Raw genomic sequence first — 18,640 nt, 5'->3', positions numbered from 1 at the left:
TTCTTTACTCATTCCGTAACATATCATCCCGCAACTAACTCATTAGTTGCAATGCTTGCAAGGCTTATAGTGATGTGCATTACCGAGTGGGCCCAGAGATACCTCTCCGACAATCAGAGTGAAAAATCCTAATCTGGAAATATGCCAACCCAACAAGTACCTTCGGAGACACCTGTAGAGCACCTTTATAATCACCCAGTTACGTTGTGACGTTTGGTAGCACACAAAGTGTTCCTCTGGTAAACGGGAGTTGCATAATCTCATACTCATAGGAACATGTATAAGTCATGAAGAAAGCAATAGCAACAAACTAAACGATCAAGTGCTAAGCTAACGGAATGGGTCAAGTCAATCACATCATTCTCCTAATGATGTGATCCCGTTAATCAAATGACAACTCATGTCTATGGTTAGGAAACATAACCATCTTTGATCAACGAGCTAGTCAAGTAGAGGCATACTAGTGACACTCTGTTTGCCTATGTATTCACACATGTTTTATGTTTCTGGTTAATACAATTCTAGCATGAATAATAAACATTTATCATGAAATAAGGAAATAAATAATAACTTTATTATTGCCTCTAGGGCATATTTCCTTCAACACTATGGTATGGGTAATCGCATAAAATTCCTCTCCCCTTACCTAAAGGGTTTTCTACTTTATATCCTATCATGGATATCTTACTGTGCTTGTCCTTGGGAAGGATATACCCCTAAAATATGTGTTTAAACACATTTTCCTTTCCATTGTTCTGTTTAATTTGATAATCATATTATCCTTTCCATTTTTTTGGTTTAACCTTTCTTGAGGTCTATATGATCTAAGCAGTAATATTCTCCTGCTTGTGTAAACACCTCGGTGTACAATTTTGTCAGCAAGACCCTGTTACTATAGTTGATGACATTCCGTTAGCCACCGATGGATGAGAAATTTGCCTAATGGTCTGCCTCGTTCAATGAGCAGGAAAATGGTTCTCTTCGTCCCTCACCCTTGGTATCGACATTGTTACCGACATAACTGATAGGCTACCCTTTGACATGTCTTGCTATCATGACCGCGCAAGGTGTCAACGCCTTTCCTACTTTTAACCACATGGTGGGCCCATAACCCACAGTTCCACAGGATCGAAACCTGACTCTCCTTTACCCCCTGTTTCCAAGGTTGTTCCTCGCACATGGCCTCGTATGTAATTCCTGAGCCACCTTCCGAGAGATCATCAATTCTGGTATTAGACACAATACTTATTCCCGTTGCTTTGAACCCCTTTCACGCCCTCTTTTAGGCATCGAAGGATTGCTCGCCCGCTCGAAACTTCCCATGATACCTCCTTACTTTGCTCTCGATATTTCCTTAAGTTTCAATTCGAGAGTTACTTTCCGTCATCTTCCCTGATGTTTCGGCCTTGTAGAGGTACGCTTTCCCGGAAAACCTACCCTTTATACTTTCGTATGTACGATGGAGTTCCTGAAGAAAGGATGCCGACTTCATCATGATGACCTGAAGCATAGAAATGAAGACATCAACGTAATGGATCGACCTCTTCAAGAAGAGCAACCAAGGCCAAGAAGACTCGTTAGAATTTCGTAACTAGAACTTCCACCCTACACAACCTCTTAAATCTCGGGACGCGATTTCTTGTAGTGGAGGAGAATTGTGACGCCCGGATAATTAAGCTACAGTAACTCTCTACTAATGATGCCACGTCACCTCGGTTACTGTTGATAAACTCGCGTTGATTCGAAACTGATTCAAAATTCAATTCAAAATCAAATTAAAATAAAGTCAAATTAGTATTTCTTCAAGCGGCAAATAAAAATGTTTGGAGTGTTGCATATAATCCCATAGCAATTATAAAAACAATGCAAAAATTATTTGAAATTCCAAATTGACCCTAGCAACTAGAATAGGGGTCCAGCATCAATTATTTTTCCTTTCCAATTTCCCAAAATAGTAAGACACTCTCAAATGCTTTGATGCATTTTTGTACCAACTCAAAATATTGCAAAGTATTTAATGTGTCAAGTGGCACACTTAGCAAAAATCATTTGGTGGCTCTACTTAATGCAAAACAGTGTAGAAAACTAATCAAAATAAAAGAAAATAAAAATGTCTCAGGCCTACTGTTGCAATGGGCTTGGAGTTGCCACAGTGTGGCCCAGCCTAACTCCACCGGCCTTTCGTCCTCCTCCTGCTACAGAAGCAGGCCGAGGCGCCATGGACACGAGCGCTCGGTGCTACCTCTTGAGCACTGTTTTGGTTTTCCCCGAAGAGGAATGGATGATGCAGCAAAGTAGCGTAAGTATTTCCCTCAGTTTTTGAGAACCAAGGTATCAATCCAGTAGGAGGCTACGCGCGAGTCCCTCACACCTGCACAAAACAAATAAATCCTCACAACCAACGCAAATAGGGGTTGTCAATCCCTATAGGGCCACTTACGAGAGTGAGATCTGATAGATATGATAACATAATATTTTTGGTATTTTTATGATAAAAGATGCAAAGTAAAATAAAGGCAAAGTAAATAGCAACGGAAATAACTAAGTAGTAGGAGATCAATATGATAAAGATAGACCCGGGGGCCATAGGTTTCACTAGTGGCTTCTCTCAAGAGCATAAGTATTCTATGGTGGGTGAACAAATTACTGTTGAGCAATTGACAGAATTGAGCATAGTTATGAGAATATCTAGGTATGATCATGTATATAGGCATCACGTCCGAGACAAGTAGACCGACTCCTGCCTGCATCTACTGCTATTACTCCACTCATCGACCGCTATCCAGCATGCATCTAGAGTATAAAGTTAAAAACAGAGTAACGCCTTAAGCAAGATGACATGATGTAGAGGGATAGACTCATGCAATATGAAGAAAACCCCATCTTGTTATCCTCGATGGCAACAATACAATACGTGCCTTGCTGCCCTTACTGTCACCAGGAAAGGACACCGCAAGATTGAACCCAAAGCTAAGCACTTCTCCCATTGCAAGAAAGATCAATCTAGTAGGCCAAACGAAACTGATAATTCGAAGAGACTTGCAAATATAACCAATCATACATAAAATAATTCAGAGAAGATTCAAATATTATTCATAGATAGACTTGATCATAAACCCACAATTCATTAGTCTCAACAAACACACCGCAAAAAGAAGATTACATCGAATAGATCTCCACAAGAGAGGGGGAGAACAGTGTATTGAGAGCCAAAAAGAGAGAAGAAGCCATCTAGCTACTAACTATGGACCCGTAGGTCTAAGGTGAACTACTCACACTTCATCGGAGGGGCTATGGTGTTGATGTAGAAGCCCTCCGTGATCGATGCCCCCTCCGACGGAGCTCCGAAACAGGCCCCAAGATGGGATCTCATGGATACAGAAAGGTACGGCGGTGGAATTAGGGTTTTGGCTCCTCTTCTGATCGTTTGGGGGTACGTGGATATATATAGGAGGAAGGAGTACGTCGGTGGAGCAACAGGGGTCCCACGAGGGTGGAGGGCGCGCCTGGTGGGGGTGGGCGCGCCTCCCTACCTCGTGGCCTCCTCTTTTCTTTCTTGACGTAGGGTCCAAGTCTCCCGGGTCTTGTTCGTTGAGAAAATCACGTTCCCGAAGGTTTCATTCCGTTTGGACTCCGTTTGATATTCCTTTTCTTCGAAACCCTAAAACAGGCAAAAAAACAACAATTTTGGGCCGGGCCTCCGGTTAATATTAGTCCCAAAAATAATATAAAAGTGGATAATAAAGCCCAATAATGTCCAAAACAGAAGATAATATAGCATGGAGCAATCAAAAATTATAGATACGTTGGAGACGTATCAAGCATCCCCAAGCTTAATTCCTGCTCGCCCTCGAGTAGGTAAATGATAAAAACAGAATTTTGATGTTGAGTGCTACTTGGCATAATTTTAATGTAATTCTTCTTAATTGTGGTTTGAATATTCAGATCCGAAAGATTCAAGACAAAAGTTCATATCGGTGTAAAGTGCATGAAGAAACTCCATACTAATGGACTTTTGGAACCACTTGATTATGAATCACTTGGTACTTGTGAACCGTGCCAAATGGGCAAGATGACTAAAACGCCGTTCTCTGGAACTATGGAGAGAGAAACATATTTGTTGGAGATCATACATACAGATGTATGTGGTCCAATGAATGTTGAGGCTCGTGGCGGATATCGTTATTTTCTCACCTTCACAGATGATTTGGGTATATCTACTTGATGAAACATAAGTCTGAAACATTTTGAAAAGTTCAAAGAATTTCAGAGTGAAGTTGAAAATCATCGTACCAAGAAAATAAAGTATCTACGATCTGATCGTGGAGGAGAATATTTGAGTTATGAGTTTGGTCTACATTTGAAACAATGCGGAATAGTTTCACAACTCACGCCACCCGGAACACCACAGCGTAATCATTTGAGTTATGAGTTTGGTCTTCATTTGAGTTATGAGTTTGGTCTTCATTTGAAACCGGCGGATCTCGGGTAGGGGGTCCCGAACTGTGCGTCTAGGCCGGATGGTAACAGGAGACAGGGGACATAATGTTTTACCAAGGCTCGGGCCCTCTTGATGGAGGTAAAACCCTACGTCCTGCTTGATTAATATTGATGATATGGATAGTACAAGAGTAGATCTACCGCCAGATCAGAGAGGCTAAACCCTAGAAGCTAGCCTACGATATGATTGTATGTTGTGGTTGTTGTCCTACGGACTAAAACCCTCCGGTTTATAACACTGGGAGGGGCTAGGGTTACACAAGGTCGGTTACAAAGGAGGAGATATGCATATCCGTATCGCCTAGCTTGCCTTCCACGCCAAGTTGAGTCCCACCCGGACACGAGACGAAGTCTTCAATCTTGTATCTTCATAGTCCAACAGTCCATCCAAAGAATATAATCTGGCTGTCCGGAGACCCCCTAATCCAGGGCTCCCTCAGTAGTCCCCGAACCAGGCTTCAATGACAATGAGTCGAGCGCGCAGATTGTCTACGGCATTGCAAGGCGGGTTCCTCTCCAAATTCCGTGTACCTGTTGAAATAGTGTCCGGCCTCTTGTGAATGTTGCACTCCTTGGCTTCCACACCCAATAATGGCCACTTTCCACGTGTTGAGTGAATGTGAAGAGCCAGGGTGTTTTTACATTTACCCCCTAGCTGTGTGAATGAGCTGCCCATTAAAAAGACGAGGATTCAGATCCAAATCACACCATCCTCCCTTGGCGAGCCTTCATCAGAGCGCCTCCGACAGAGATCCATTCCATCATGGCCGGTCGACGCAGCTCCTCCTCTCGCCCCCTAGCCCCACGCCTGGAGATTGGGAGAGATGTTCCGTCCCGCACAGCAAATTAGTGATGCTTCAGACCAAGGGATTTCTTCCCCCAGCGTACATGGTCCCGGTTCGAGCCGGGCTCGCCACCTATAATGGCGGAGAACAAGCGGAGAGCCTTCCCAATCCCTCCAAGGGAAAGCGGGTTTTCCTTGTCCCTCATTTGGTAAGAGGGCTCGGATTTCCAATTCATCCATTTCTCCGGGGGCTCCTGGAGTTCTACGGCCTCCAGTTGCACAACCTTACGCCTGCCTCCATATTGCATATCGCAGGATTCGTAGCCCTTTGCGAGTTGTTTTTGGGCTGTGAGGCTCATTTCGCTCTGTGGAAGAAGTTGTTCTGCCTTGTGCCCCGTTCTCAGAAGGGGTCAATATATCAAATGGGCAGAGCCGAAGTGTGGCGTATTGCCGGGACCGGATATCTGTCCGGAACCCCAAAGAAGACGTCCGAATATTAGCCTTCAGAATGGTTTTATATAGAAGACGTCCCCCTCCCAGATCCTATTCGAATCGGCCTTCCTGAGTTCAAGAATGCTCCTTTGAAGAAGCGCCGGAGATGGCGTCCATGGAGCTCCCTGGAGGAAGATGACAGGGACGTTCTTTACCTGATGAGCCGGATAAGTTTGTTAGCTTGATCCGGATTGACCATGATCGAGGTCATGGCCACATGTATTATGCGGGAGGTGCAGCCGCTTCAGTATAGAGGTCACCCCATGTGGGATTTCAACGGGGAGGATGATGCCACCCGCTACGGCAGTAAAGTGCCAGGATCGGTTGCTGATCTAATAAAGATCTTATCCACTTTATACAAGGGAGAAGAGGAGGAATTCCTCCGTGTCAACCCGCAGGGCGGATTTTCTATGTACAATCCTCCGAGCTGGGTAAGCGGAGACTTTTTCTCGCCCATCCGTTTCATGTTCCCATAGTTAAGTATTCAGTGTAGCAATTTTAATGCAGGAGCTACGCCAGGCTGGAAGGGAGATAAACAATCCCCCTCCACAACCCGAGGACCCTGGACGGTCCCTTGACCCGGCCTCAAAGGAGGATCCAGACATATCTGGGGAGCTGATCGATGGGGTATTTTACCAATTGAGAAATGACGACACTTTGGTGGCCATTACGGCCGATTACCTTGGGCTACTTCCAGTCTCACAGGTAACTGGGACCAAAGTCCCAGTACTTTGAAAAGGGATCTGTCCTTGCATGTGTTTGATTACCGTATAACAACCGTGCTTTGCCGAGGATGTCCTTGAGGCGGAAGGCCTAGCCTGCGGCGACTAGCCAAAAAGGGGCCGCGAGGCCAGGCAGGTTAAACAGACCCATAGTCCGGATTGAGACACCGGCGCAGCGGTACAGCGCGCCGCCTTTATTGCAAGACATTATTCTCAGAGGCATATTAACGCCCATGCCTTGTTTTCAGGAAAAAGAGCGCTCGCTTGACTATACCCGGAGAGGCTACTAATCGCACCTCCACCAGCCAGGCTCCAAGGCCGAATTCGAAGGTGGGAACGAATACGAGGCGTGTGCCAGGTGCTCCTCCGACAGAGGATGCAGATAAACTGTCCGCCACCAATTCCGAAGGGGAAAGTGCCATGAACCACTGGCGTCGCCGGACTGTTCTTCATGATGCTTGTTTCTCCCAAGAGGCATTGGATGCCGCTCAAAATGGTCTAGCCAGAGCCACGGAGCAGTATGTAAAAGACATACGGGTGAGAAAATTTGGTGATTATATATATCAGTAGCCCCTGAGACTTGAAACAGTTAGAATAACTGATTTAAGGATCATTTGTTATGCAGGTTCTTACAGAAAAGAATACCCAACTATCCCAAGAGCTGGAAGAGTGCAAAGCCCAACTTCAGGACGCACTGGCCGCAGCAGGGGAGCCCAAAGAGACCCCCTCTAGTAATATATCCTTTGAATGATAAGTATCATATAGAGTGCGGCATATATGTAGATCTGACAATAAAATTGCAGATGACGCTAGAGTAAATCCGGATAAGCAACAACTCCTACGCAAGCTGAAGGCCGGTGAGAGCCTGCTTACGAGGGTGAGGCAGGAGAAGAATGATCTCCTAGATGCCAACACCAAGCTGGGCGTGGAACTAAAAGATGTTCGTGCCCAAATGTAGGACTCTGTTAAGGAGAATCGGCGGCTTCGACGCGACATATTTAGTAAGTGCTTGAACGAACTTTGAAAAAGAGTTCTGCGAGGAAGTTGGCTGAGAGAGTTATTTCTGTAGGTATGCTAACAGGTCGTCCTGCCGAGGAAATGCCCGGTTCTACGGGTGACTTTCTTCCCGAGCTCTCACAACTGCATGAACGAGTTCGGCAGGTGATGCAAGGCGTCGCTCAGGCCTTGTGGCCATCCGTCTCCATGCCCGAAGGCCTTGGAGACCTTGTAGAGAAGCTGAAGGGAGCACGGCGGCGCTTCCGATTAGGGAAGATATCGGCCTGCCGTTAGGGCACCAGTGAAGCCTGCGCAATGGTGAAGATGCGGTACACGAAGGCTGACCCAAACCACATGGCCGAGGTCGGACCTGTGGGGCCCGATGGGAATGAGATCCCTGTGAGCTTAGTGTATGGCCAAGTAGAATTGGCCGCAAAGTATTCCCAACAGGACTGTGGACTAGACAGCCTATTGGATGGTATTGAAGAGGAATTCAACCAGTCAAATTGACTATGTAATTTAAAGTGACATGTATAATGCCTTCTAGCCGGATTGTAGATCGTTTGTCGTGGCGGACCTTTTCGCTTCAACCTTGGGACCCGACGGTCCGGAGTGTATCCGAATACCCTCTTGGTTATGTAAGAACCGGGGCATCCGTGGAGACCAGGCGTAGGGGTCATTTGTGCTTTAACGGACAAGTGCCCAACTAGTTATGTTATATTACATGGTTAGTAAGAAACATCTTCCAGGGAGAATAGTTCCGTTAGGGGTTCCTTTCCCTGGGAGGCATGCGTGCATGTCCGGACTGCGAGAAGAGACGCAGAAAAAACATCTGGGGGCGCATAAGTAAATAAGTGAAAAATCATCTTTAGTTCACCGACCAAATATTCCCTTAAGAACGCTAGCTTTCGGCTTCACCCAGTCTGAGGTACACATCCGGCTGACCCGGCAGTAACAATCACAAAGGTGCTCCCCTTATGCCCTAGCCGAATTAACGGGAACGTAGGGAATAAATACAAGAGCCAGGCAACCCAGCTTGGCCAAAACTTAAGTCATATCGATGCATATAATGGTGAATAAAGGGTACATGCGGAAGGATAACACATGTGTTGGGCATAAAGCCCGTATGAATAAGCTTCTGTTAAAGAAGCCCCCAGGTATAATGAGCGCGTATAGCACGTCAGTTGCGTGTAAACAAGGCATGAATGGGCCCCTAAAGGCTGTGAGAGAAAAGAAAAGGAGAAGGAGAAAAATATAAGACAGATGGTGTATAAAAAATGGACAGAGGAAGGAGACGAACACAGAGTCCGGCGTTAGGCGTAGAACCTTCGAAGTCGGGCTGCGTTCCATGGGTTCGGCTCGAGTTGATTATCTGATGCATCCCACAGACGGTACGCTCCACCAGTTAGGACTTGGTCAATGATGAAGGGACCTTCCCATTTGGGCTTGAGTTTGTCCTTTTTCTTATCCGGCAGGCGTAGAACTAACTCGCCAATATTGTAAGTTTTGGCCCGTACTTCTCTGCTTTGGTATCTTCGAGCCTGCTGTTGATAGAATGCGGAACGGGCTTTTGCCACGTCACGCTCCTCCTCCAAGGCGTCCAAACTGTCTTGCCGATCGAGCTCGGCTTCTCTTTCTTCGTACATGCGCACTCGAGGTGAGTCATGAATAATGTCGCAGGGCAGAACCACCTCTGTGCCGTATACCATAATGAATGGTGTGTATCCGGTAGTGCGATTCGACGTGGTCCGCAACCCCCAGAGTACGGAGTCGAGCTCCTCTACCCAATGCGTGTTAGATTCCTTGAGGGACCGCACTCATGATAAGACCATTTGCTCGCTCGACCTGACCGTTAGTTTGTGGGTGATGGACTGAAGCATAATCAAGCTTGATGCCCATGTTTTTGCACCAGAGTTTTACATCGTCGACCGTAAAGTTCGTGCCATTATCAGTGATGATGCTGTGGGGGACGCCATAATGGTGTACGACCCCGGATATGAAGTCTATCACCGGTCCGGATTCGGCCGTCTTAACAGGCTTGGCTTCTATCCATTTTGTGAACTTATCCACCATGACCAGTAAGTATTTTTGCTTGTGGGTTCCTCCTTTAAGGGGTCCAACCATGTCAAGCCCCCAGACCGCGAAGGGCCAGGTGATGGGGATAGTTTGGAGGGCGGTGTGTGGCATATGGCTTTGGTTAGCAAAAAGAAGGCAACCAACGCATCGTTGGACTAAGTCCTGAGCGTCTTCCCGGGCCGTCGGCCAATAGAAGCCTGTATGGAAGGCCTTGCTTACAAGGGCCCGGGACGCCGCGTGGTGACCGCCGAGTCTGGCATGAATTTCAGCCAGAAGATTCCGCCCTTCTTCTTCGGGGATGCACCTTTGAAGGACTCCGGTGGTGCTTTTCTTATAAAGCTCTCCCTCATGCACTTTATATGCTTTAGATCGCCGCACTATGTAGCATGCCTCGTTTTGGTCCGCGGGAAGTTCCTGCTTAGTTAGGTAGGCTAGAAATGGTTCTGTCCACGGGGCGATGACTGCCATTATTACGTGGGTTGAAGATGTTATTTCGTTGGCAGAGCCTCCAATTATGTCAGAATATTCGGTGTCAGGTAGTGCGGTTGGGTCTGGGCTGTTATTTCCGGGTTCCCCTTCCCATACTACGGATGGCTTGAACAGCCTCTCCAAGAAGATGTTGGGAGGGACAGCATTGTGTTTTGCGCCGATGCGTGCCAGGAGGTCTGCTACCTGATTGTTTTCCTGGGCTATACGGTGAAATTCGAGCCCCTCGAACCAAGCTGACATTTTTAGGACGACATTGCGATATGCTGCCATTTTCGGATCCTTGGCATCAAAGTCTCCACTTATTAGGGATATCGCGAGGTTCGAATCCCTGCGCACCTCTAGGCGTTGAATGCCCATGGATACTGCCATCTGTAGACCATGTAGAAGGGCATCATATTCGGCTGCGTTGTTCGAGTCTGTATACATTATCTGTAGTACGTATTGGACTGTATCTCCTGTTGGGGACGTCAAAACGCCGCCAGCCGCCAGACCAGCCAACATTTCGGAGCCGTCGAAGTGCATGATCCAGTTTGAATATGTGCCGTACTCTTTAGGGAGTTCGGCTTCCGTCCACTCGGCGAAGAAAGTCGGCCAAAACTTGTGACTTAATAGCTTGCCGTGGCTTGTAAGTTATGTCAAACAGGAGGAGCTCAATGGCCCATTTGACAATCTGACCCGTCGCGTCGCGGTTGTTTATAGTATCGTTAAGTGGTACTTCCGAGGATACCGTTATCGATACCTCTTGAAAGTAGTGTCGCAGCTTCTGGGATGCCATAAATACCGCGTACGCTATCTTTTGATAATGCGGGTACCGTGACTTGCATGGAGTAAGGATAGTGGACACATAGTAAACCGGCTTTTGAAGGGGGAATTTGTGTCCGTCCGTTTCTCGTTCGACGACGAGCACTGCGCTTACTACTTGATGAGTTGCCACAATGTATAATAGCATTGGTTCGCCAATGTTTGGCGCGGCCAAGACTGGGTTTGTTGCCAATATGGCTTTTATTTCGTCGAGTCCGGCCGTGGCGGCATCCGTCCACTCGAAGTGTTTGGTGTGCCGGAGGAGGCGATAAAGGGGTAATGCCTTTTCCCCCAAGCGGTAGATAAAGCGGCTTAGAGCCGCCACGCATCTGGTCAATTTTTGTATTTGTTTGCGGTCCTTTGGGATGTCCAATTGTGACAGAGCTCCGATCTTGGCTGGATTTGCTTCAATTCCTCTACCGGATATAATGAAGCCTAAGAGCTTTCCGGCTGGTACGCCGAAAACGCATTTTTCCGGGTTGAGCTTGATGTCGTATGTTCGGAGGTTATCGAATGTGAGCCTCAAGTCGTCTACTAGAGATTCGACATGCTTGGTTTTGACGACCACGTCATCTATGTATCCCTCCACTGTTTTGCTGATCTGGTTTGCCAGACATGTCTGAATCATGCGCTGATATGTTGCGCCAGCGTTTTTGAGCCCGAAGGGCATTGTGTTGAAGCAGAATGGGCTGTACGGTGTGATGAATACCGTTGCGGCTTGGTCTGGCTCGGCCATTTTAATTTGATGGTAGCCGGAGCATGCGTCGAGGAAACACAATGAATCGTGTCCTGCGGCAGCGTCGATGATTTGATCGATGCGGGGGAGGGGGAAGGGATCCTTTGGGCAGGCCTTGTTAAGGTCCTTAAAATTGACGCACAAGCGCCAGGATTTGTCCTTCTTTGGTACCGTCACCAGGTTTGCTAGCCAGTCTGGATGTTTTATGTCTCTGATGAATCCGGCCTCCAATAGCTTGGCTAGTTCCTCTCCCACGGCTTGTCTCTTAGGTTCGGAGAAATGCCGAAGAGCCTGCTTGACTGGCTTGAATCCTTTTAGGATATTTAGGTTGTGCTCGGGATTCCTACGTGGGATTCCTGGCATGTCTGAAGGGTGCCAGGCAAAAATGTCCCAGTTCTCGCATAGGAACTCTCGTAGTGCGGCGTCGACATCGGGGTTTAATTGTGCCCTGATGGAGGTTGTTTTTGTAGGGTCCGTTGGATGGACTTGGAATTTGACTATTTCGTCTGCCGGTTTAAAGGAGGTGGACTTGGATCTTTTATCGAGTATCACGTCGTCCCTGTCCACCGTGAAGCGCAGCGCAGTCAGTTCCTCGGCCGCTAGGGCTTCAGATATTGCCTCGAGGGCCAGTGCGGCTATCTTATTTTCGCCGTGGAGTGCTATGTCCGGATCACTAGCAAGAGTGATGATTCCGTTGGGCCCGGGCATTTTGAGCTTCATGTACCCGTAATGGGGTATGGCTTGGAAGATTGTAAACGCCTCCTGCCCTAATAGAGCATGGTATCCGCTACTGAACAGGGCCACTTGGAACTTGACCTCTTCGAACCTATAATTATCCGGCGTGCCGAACACCACATCTAGTGTGATTTTTCCTGTACAGCGTGCTTCCTGACTGGGATTATTCCTCTAAAGGTTGTGCTGCTTCGCTCGATGCGGTTCCAGTCTATTTCCATTTTTCGAAGGGTTTCCTCATAAATGAGGTTCAATCCGCTGCCACCGTCCATGAGTACCTTGGTGAGTCGAAAGTTGTCCACTATTGGACTGAGGACCAATGCGGCTGGTGCTCGGGCTGTTTAGAATTTAGGTTCGTCACTGGCATTAAAAGTAATAGTCGTGTCACTCCATGGGTTTATTGTTGCCGCGTGGTAGACCTCGGCAAGGCCGCGGAGTGTTCATTTTCGCAGATTATTTGATGCAAAAGTCTCGAAGACTGTTAATACCGTACTGGTATCCCTGGGCTGGTGCTCTGTGGCTTCTAGGGTTAGAAGATCTTCTTCACTTTTGGCCACCTGCCGGAGTATCCAACATGCTCTAAGGCTATGAGTTGGTGTGGCGCCCTCTGCACCGTGAATTTTACAGGATCCATTGAGCCATCCCTCCAGTACAGTTCCATGCCCTGTAGAGGGTTTTTGCTTTTTGATGTTTAACCCGGGTGTCTGGCGATAATGCACCCTTTTATTTCGGACAGGGTTTGTATTCAGGGTTGGATTATCCCAAAATTTTATTTCGGTTTTCCACGCGCTTTCCATCGCACAGTACTTTTGTACTATGGACACCAAGTCGGCAAAGCGTGTAATTTCGCGGCGACTTATTTCGTTGAGGGTTCCCTTGTCCGTGCAATTATTGCAGAAGAATGAAATTGTGTCTTCCTCGCGGTAGTCCTTTATCCTGTTCATGACCAGGAGGAATCTGGCCCAGTAATGGTGTACTGTTTCTTCGGGCTCTTGCCTAATTTGGGATAGATCTCTTATGTTTGCGTGGGTGGGTGGAATTGAACCCGAATCCTCACCCAATCTGAGACTCAGGGGCCAAGGAGTTTCCAATAAATCTAGCCCGCTGCCTGACTCTAGGTTCAGGTCTTGAGTGACATCCTCCCCTCCGCCAGTATCCGGCTTGGAGGAATCAGCAATCTGGATATAGCTAGTCCTTAAGATAGATGAAGGGTTGCCGCATTGTTCGTCCACCACTGCAACGTGATGGGTGACCTGGGGAGAGTTGATCTCTCTCAGATCGGGTTTAGGCCCAATCTGATCGTAGTCTGTAGCGACTCCCAGGGCAGCGATGCGGTCCAAGAGCTCGTTTAGGGAAGAGAGCTCTATTGGATCTAACTGCTCGGCGAGTTCCGAGTTGACGTGAAGATTTCTTTTGATGACCCGAGAAGTCATCATCGGCGCCGCGGCCGAACATGCGGTCATAAGAAAACCACCTAGCCGGGGAGTTTGGCCGACAGCCAAAGGTCCCTTAGCAACAGTGCCGTATTTAAAGATGGGATGAGGCATCCTTCCTGATGGCGACAGCACAGCTGAACTCTCAATGAAAGCACCAATGTCAGTGTCAAAACCGGCGGATCTCGCGTAGGGGGTCCCGAACTGTGTGTCTAGGCCGGATGGTAACAGGAGGCAGGGGACACAATGTTTTACCCAGGTTCGGGCCCTCTTGATGGAGGTAAACCCCTACATCCTGCTTGATTAATATTGATGATATGGATAGTATAAGAGTAGATCTACCACGAGATCAGAGAGGCTAAACCCTAGAAGCTAGCCTACGGTATGATTGTCTTTAAAATCAACGCACAAGCGCCAGGATTTGTCCTTCTTTGGTACCGTCAACAGGTTTGCTAGCCAGTCTGGGTGTTTTATATCTTTGATGAATCCAGCCTCTAATAGCTTGGCTAGTTCCTCTCCCATGGCCTATCTCTTAGGTTCGGAAAAACGCCGAAGAGCCTGTTTGACTGGCTTGAATCCTTTTAGGATATTTAAGCTGCGTTCGGCCAGCCTGCGTGGGATTCCTGGCATGTCTGAAGGGTGCCAGGCGAAAATGTCCCAGTTCCCTCGTATGAACTCTTGCAGTGCGGCGTCTACGTCAGGGTTTAATTGTGCCCCGATGGAAGCTGTTTCCTCATAAATGAGGTTCAATCCGCTGCCGCCTTCCATGAGTACCTTGGTAAGACGAAAGCCGTCCACCATTGGACTGAGGACCAATGCGGCTGGTGCTCGGGCTGTTCGGAATCTAGGTTCATCACTGGCGTTAAAAGTAATAGCCGTGTCACTCCATGGGTTTATTGTTCCTACTTGGTAGACTTTGGCAAGGCTGCGGAGTGTTCTTTTTCGCATATTATGTGATGCAAAAGTCTCGAAGACTGTTAATACCGAACTGGTGTCTCTGGGGTGGCTTTCTGTGGCTTCTGGAATTAGAAGATCTTCCCCAATTTTTGCCACCTGCTGGAGTATCCAACATGCTCTAAGGCTGTGAGTTGGTGTGGCACCCTCTGCACTGTGAATTTTACAATTTCCATTAAGCCATCCTTCCAGTACGGTTCCATGCCCTATAGAGGGTTTTTGCTTTTATTTTGGACTGGGTTTGTATTCAGGGCCGGATTGTCCCAAAACTTTATTTCGGTTTTCTAGGCGCTTTCCATCGCACAGTACTTTCGTACTATGGACGCCAAGTCAGCGAAGCGTGTAATATCACGGTGACTTATGGCATTGAGGATTCCCTTGTCCGTGCAATTATTGCAGAAGAATGAAATTGCGTCTTCCTCACGGTAGTCCTTTATCCTGCTCATAATCAGGAGGAATCTGGCCCAGTAATGATGTATTGTTTCTTCGGGCTCTTGCCTAATTTGGGATAGATTGCTTATGTACGGGTGGGTGGGTGGAATCAAATCCAAAACCTCGCCCAATCTGAGACCCAGAGGCCAAGGAGTTTCCGAACTCGTAAGTTTGGATTCTTGGATGCTGTCCAATGAATCTAGCCCGTCGCCTGACTTTAAGTTCAGGTCTTGAGTGATGTCCTCCCCTCCGCGGGTATCCGGCTTGGAGGGATCGGGAATCCGGACGTAGCTAGTCCTTAAGATAGATGAAGGGTCGCCGTACAGTCCCTCTACCACAGCAACGTGATGGGTGACCTGGGGAGAGTTAATCTCTCTCAGATCGGGTTTAGGCCCAATCTGGTCGTAACCTATAGCGACTCCCAGGGTGATGATGCGATCCAAGAGCTCGTTTAGGGAAGAGAGCTCCATTGGATCTAGCTGCTCAGTGAATTCCGAACTGACGTGGAGATTGCTTTCGATGACCCGAGAGGTCATCGTCGGCGCAGCAGCCGAATAGGTGGTCATAAGGAAACCACCTAGCCTGACAGTTTGGCCGACAGCCAAAGCTCCCTTAGCAACGGTGCCATCTTTAAAGACGGGATGAGGCATCCTTCCTGATGGCGATGACATAGAGGAACTCTCAATGAAAGCACCAACAATGCAGCCGAATATGAGGCCCTTTTACATGGTCTCCGGATGGTAGTATCCATGGGCATTCAACGCCTAGAGGTGCGCGGGGACTCGAACCTCGCAATATCCCAAATAAATGGAGACTTTGATGCCAAGGATCCAAAAATGGCAGCTTATCGCAACGCCGTCATAAAAATGTCTGCTCGGTTCGAAGGGCTCGAATTTCACCATATAGCCCGGGAAAATAATCAGGCGGCAGATGTCCTGGCACGCATCGGCGCAAAACGCGATGTAGTCCCCCCAACATCTTCTTGGAAAGGCTGTTCAAGCCATCCGTAGTATGGGAAGGGGAACCCGGTAATAACAGCCCGGACCCAACCGCATTGCCCGACACCGAACACTCTGACATAATTGGAGGCTCTGCCAATGAAATAACACCTTCAGCCCACGTAATAATGGCCGTCATCGCCCCGTGGACAGAACCATTCCTCGCCTACCTTACTAGGCAGGAACTCCCCGAGGACCAAAATGAGGCACGCTGCATAGTGCGGCGATCTAAAGCCTATAAGGTCCATGAGGGAGAGCTTTATAAGAAAAGCACTACCGGAGTCCTTCAAAGGTGCATCTCCGAAAAGGAAGGGCGGAACCTCTTGGCTGAAATTCATGCCGGACTCGGCGGTCATCACGCTGCAGCTTTGGTGCCTTGTTGCACCCGTACACTTATGTTGCACCCGTATCAAAACCGGCGGTAAATATGGTAAAAAGGAAAGTAAACTAGCATGGATGATACAATGAGAAAGTATGTAAATAGAGTTCACCGCCGCGGACATCTATCAGCACTCGCCCTTCGGTGATATTCTGAATTCACTGAAGTCTCTCTCTTTATCAGGAGAGCCCTGGCCGGACTATGGTCAGCAAGGTTGGGATGCGGATGATGAAGAAATTCAAAGCCCACCCGCCACCCACTTCGTAGCCACTGTCGATGATTTAACCGACATGCTCGACTTCGACTCCGAAGACATCGATGGTATGGACGCCGATGCAGGAGACGATCAAGAACCAGCGCCTAGAGGGCACTAGAAATCCACCTCATGTCATGATGTATACATGGTGGATACACCCAAAGGAAGCGACGACGAGGAACACAGGGATGCAACGAGGGATCGTTCACTTGAAAAGCAATCAAAGCGGCGACGTAAGCGCCGCTCCAAGCCCCTCCTCGAGAGAGACAGCAGCCATATAGACCTAGCCATAAAGCAAGACGAGCCGACGAACAACGAACATGCCTTCGAGCAACAGTCCGAACAGGGCAACTTAGATAAACAAACCGAACATCCCGTCCCCGGCGAAAACAACAGTCCGGACGACCTTACGCCGGATAGGGTCATGGAGCAGAAGCACCTCCACAAAAGGCTCGTCGCCACGACGCGTAGCCTGAAAAAGCAGAAGCGGAAGCTCAAAACTACGGAAGATACAATCAGAATTAGATGGAGCAAAGTACGCAACACCGCAGACAGAGATGGCAGCAGTCGCCGCACAAAAAGCAATCCAAAGCGAAAGCTACTGCCTGAATTTGACGAGGCCTTAGAGCCCCCGCAGTCAAAAAATAGGAAAGCCACCCGGTCGGATAGACGACCGCATGGCCAGCATGGAGCGGCAAGCGGCGCCGCACACAAGCGGGCACGCGATCCACCAAATGATCCGCATCAAACAGATGGCCCAGCCAGATCTATCTACGGGCGAAGAAAACAAGCTCTAGTAAGCAATGCAACACAACAAATATCCGAACATCACGGCACACCCAAATACATGGGTGCCGCACACCCCCTATGTTTCACCGATAAGGTGCTGGACCATGAATTTCCAGCAGGATTCAAGCCCGTAAATATAGAGGCGTACGACGGAACAACAGACCCTGGGGTCTGGATCGAGGATTATATCCTCCACATACACATGGCCAGAGGAGATGACCTCCACGCCATACAATACTTACCCCTCAAGCTTAAAGGGCCAGCCCGGCATTGGCTCAAAAGCCTTCCCGAAAACACCATTAGAAGTTGGGAAGAGCTTGAGGATGCTTTCCGGGCAAATTTTCAAGGGACCTATGTCCGCCCTCCGAATGCAGACGATCTCAGTCACATAAATCAACAGCCCGGAGAGTCAGCCCGGAAATTCTGGAACAGATTTCTTACTAAAAAGAATCAGATAGTCGACTGTCCGGACGCCGAAGCCCTAGCAGCTTTTAAGCATAACGTTCGAGACGAATGGCTCGCCAGACACCTCGGCCAAGAAAAGCCAAGAACAATGGCCGGATTAACAAGCCTCATGACCCGCTTTTGCGCAGGAGAGGAAAGCTGGTTGGCAAGATGTAGCACCAGCGACCCAAGTACATCCGAAGTTAGGGATGGAAACGGAAAACCCCGACGCAGCAAGGACCAGCACCGGAATAAGGGAAACAGCCAAAGAGCATGGCGGTCAACACCGGATTCAAAAGCTCGGGGCAGAATCAGCGGAAGCCGCCCCTCAAGGATAACAGGGACGAGCTATCCAACTTAAACAAAATCTTGGACAAGATATGTCAAATACACAGTACTACCGGGAAGCCTGCGAACCATACCCACAGAGATTGTTGGGTTTTCAAGCAATCCGGCAAACTCAACGCCGAACACAAGGGGCTCGACACACCAAGTGAGGACGATGATGAACTCCACAATCAGAGCACCAGGAAACAAAAGGATTTCCCACAAGAAGTCAAAACAGTGAACTTACTTCACGTGACGAACAGAATGGTGCCAACAGAGATACGCGCCATACGGCATATC

Source organism: Triticum urartu, chromosome 7A (genome assembly GCF_056163025.1).
Source record: "Triticum urartu cultivar PI428250 chromosome 7A, HENAU_Tu73, whole genome shotgun sequence".
NCBI lineage: Eukaryota > Viridiplantae > Streptophyta > Magnoliopsida > Poales > Poaceae > Triticum > Triticum urartu.
Note: the sequence above shows the minus strand (reverse complement) of the source record.